Below are 3,315 nucleotides of genomic sequence, written 5' to 3' on the forward strand. Positions count from 1 at the left end.
TTACCCATTTGGCTCATGATGGAAAGCGTGGGACAGGTTATTTTCATACCTTGCTCTTAGGTGGAGCAGACCAGAGGAGAGCAAAATAAGCACATAGAAATTGCTACACCAGCAATGTCTCTGACAGTGGTCAGCACCAGCTGCTTTAGAGGAAGATGCATGAAGCCCAGGAGATAGCTATGGGCTAACCTGCACCAGGGGAAGTTTCATCCTGAGCCCCACTAGTGGGCTTATATCCTGAAGCAGGAGAGTTTATATCCTGTCCAAAGCTCGTGGGTTCTTCATCCTTATTATTACAGTTCCGGGCGCTCTCATTATCTACATCCTTAGTGCTGACCCAGGGCATCACAAAAGATTAATCCAGCACTGCTTCTTGGGGGCTTTGTGGGGAGGCAGCAGCCTCATCAAGGGTGGGGGGATTGAACGGCACTGCTGTTGTTTCCAGGCTTATTAATATTAGCCCCTCCCCCCTGATCAGGCCTGTGAGTTCTCCTGTGATAACATTCTGTTTCCAGCCCATTTTATGAATCTAAATGAGCTCTCGGGCTGTATCCATATTGAGCTGAAAAAACGTTAGGCACGTCCTCCGTTTCTACACGACAGGTGGCCACTTGGTCATCAAGTCAGCAGCTGTTGAGACAGGAACCCCTGGCTTCACAGAACACAGGAAGTGAGGGCCTTTCCGGCTGTGCTGTGCCCAGATGCTTCAGCGCAAGGGAAAGCACTGGACATTTCCATGGGAGACGCTTAACTGTATTCGTCAGGCCCTGCGCAGCATGTGGGTCAAAGCTGAATACATCAGAGCTGGGCAGTCACATCCCAACCTACCCCTCTGCAAAGAAAAGTTGAAGGCTGGTCCCCTTTGTTTTGAGAGCTGGTGAACACAGCTTTCAAGTCCTGTGTGTTTCTACAGAATAGGGCGATGCTTCCTGCCCTTGTGCATTGACCCTGTCCTGGAGTGATCCATCTAGGGGTAATTCAGGCTCCATGACTCATTCAGCCCTTGGCTTCTCTGCTGAGACTGCCAGTTAGTGCTAACCACGGTGGGGTTTCTTCATAATATGAACACCTGGCCCATGAAGAATTAGATTGAGCTCTAGCACCCTCCTTCCACACACAGCTATTGATAGACCAGAATTCTCAGTCACTGTCAACCCAGGCTGTAGTCAGTTTGGTGACTTGGAACTGTAGGAGGGTCTTGTGACTAAGGCACTGAACTGAGACACAAGAGATGTAGGTTTAAACCCCCTCTCTGCTACAGGTTTTCTTTGTGACCCTGGTCAACTCACTCGATCTTTCTATCCCAAATGTTCTAAGACCTGGGAATTGCACACCTCAGAGGCCTGGGAATTGGGTACCTTTAAGCATTTGAGCCTCAGTTCCCCATCTGTCAAATAGGGATAATTTCTGCTACCTGCCCTTTGTCCATCTTGTTTATTTAGTCTGTTAGCTCTTCAGAGCAGGGACTTTCTGTTTGTTTGTAAAGCATACAGCACAATGGGCCCTCTATTTTGATCTAATTAGTAGCTAATGACTTCACAGGCCATTACTAGGCTCCTGCACAATTCAGTTCTCCAGAGTCACGGTTTAGTAGTGATAAAAATTATGTGGCTGGTGTAAAATGCACGGGCTTAATCTTCTGAGATCCAGTGTGGCCAGATGGTAAATTGTTTCCTTTCCAAAGCATTTTGCTGCCTTTTGTACCTGCTGCCCAGCAATTGGAAACCCATTTCCTGCCCTTTCATCCTCCTGCCTGTGTGACCTCTGCACGTCAATGGAGCCTTTTTGGACTTTATCTATTTCTGTTTTCTCATGTCAGGGGTTTTTTCCTTCATGCTTCCACTTCCTGAGCATGCAGCTGGCTGGCCGTTAATAAACAAGGTCACACTTCTGTGTGTGTTGTTTTTGTGTTCGGTGGGGAGGGCAAGCGTTCAGAGCACATGGATTTTCAAAACCTGTAAAAAAGGCATAGATAAGGGGGAAACAAAGAGAGTCCTAAAAGTCAGGTTCTCTTGAACAAAAGAAGTAAGATGATCTTGTGGCCAAGGCATCAAAGCAGGAATCAGGACTCTTGGGTTCTTTCCCAACTCTAGGATGAATATGATGTGGCTTTGGGGGTGACTTGGCCTGTCTGTGCCTCACTTTCCCCTGCTGTACAATGGGATTCATACTTACCTCCCTCACAGCGCGGTGGAGGGGTTGTGAGGATTAACTAATGGGCCTGATCTTGCACTTCTCTGCATTGCAATTTTGAGTGCAGTGGCGGGGTGGTGAGCGAGCACCCACGGCGAAGTCAATGAGAGATGTAGCTCCCCCTGAAAAAAATGGGCACACGGTTAACGATTGCAACTGATCCAGGGCCAGCTACTCTCAGTCAAACCCAGTGGAGTTCTGCTGATTTATACCTGCTGAGGATTTGGCTCTAGCACTTGCACCCCCTAAGGAGGGAAGTATTTTAAAAGGGCCTCAGGGCTTCGCTATAGAAGGTTAGAAAATCTGGCATGGTGTCGTTTTAGCGGAAATAAATCCAGACGGTTTCTTTTTATCGTTCCATTAAACACTGATTCATTTTGTAACATGACTGTGAAGGAAGCAATACTGAATCAGTTCCCTAAGGGAGGGAGCATAAAATAGAACTCAGCTTTGTCTTACACAGAGAGGGGGCTGGAAAGTGGACCTGGATCCCCTCCCACCCATAGTTCAGAGCTGGAGTTTTGATATGGCTGGCTGACAAGACAAGGGAAGAAGAGGAAGTAGCCGGTCACCCTACACAGGAAACCTAGGTTCAAGCTCCTGCTCCACCACAGACCTCCTGTGTCACTTAGACCCAGATCCTCAAAGGTACTGAAGCTCCTGACTTCCATTGATTTCAATGGAAATTAAGAGTCTAAATACTTGGGAGGATCTGGGCTTTAGTTCCCTGTGTGTTTCTGTTCCCCCATCAATAAAAATGGGAATAATATTTTCCTACCTCTGATGTTTGTTGTGAGATTATTATGACAGGTTTCAGAGTAGTCGTCGTGTTAGTCTGTATCCACAACAAGAATAGGAGTACTTGTGGCACCTTAGAGACTAACAAACACATTTATTGTAGCATAAGCTTTTGTGGGCTACAGCTCACTTCATCAGATGCATGTAGTGGAAAATACAGAAGGAAGATATATACATACACAGGGAACATGAAACAATGGGTGTTACCATACACATCATAAGGAGAGAGATCAGTTAAGGTGAGCTGTTGTCAGCAGGAGAGAAAAATAACTGTTTGTAGAAGTAATGAAAATGGTCCATTTCCAGCACTTGACAAGGAGATAT

Source organism: Chelonoidis abingdonii, chromosome 4 (assembly GCF_003597395.2).
Source record: "Chelonoidis abingdonii isolate Lonesome George chromosome 4, CheloAbing_2.0, whole genome shotgun sequence".
Classification (NCBI taxonomy): domain Eukaryota; kingdom Metazoa; phylum Chordata; order Testudines; family Testudinidae; genus Chelonoidis; species Chelonoidis abingdonii.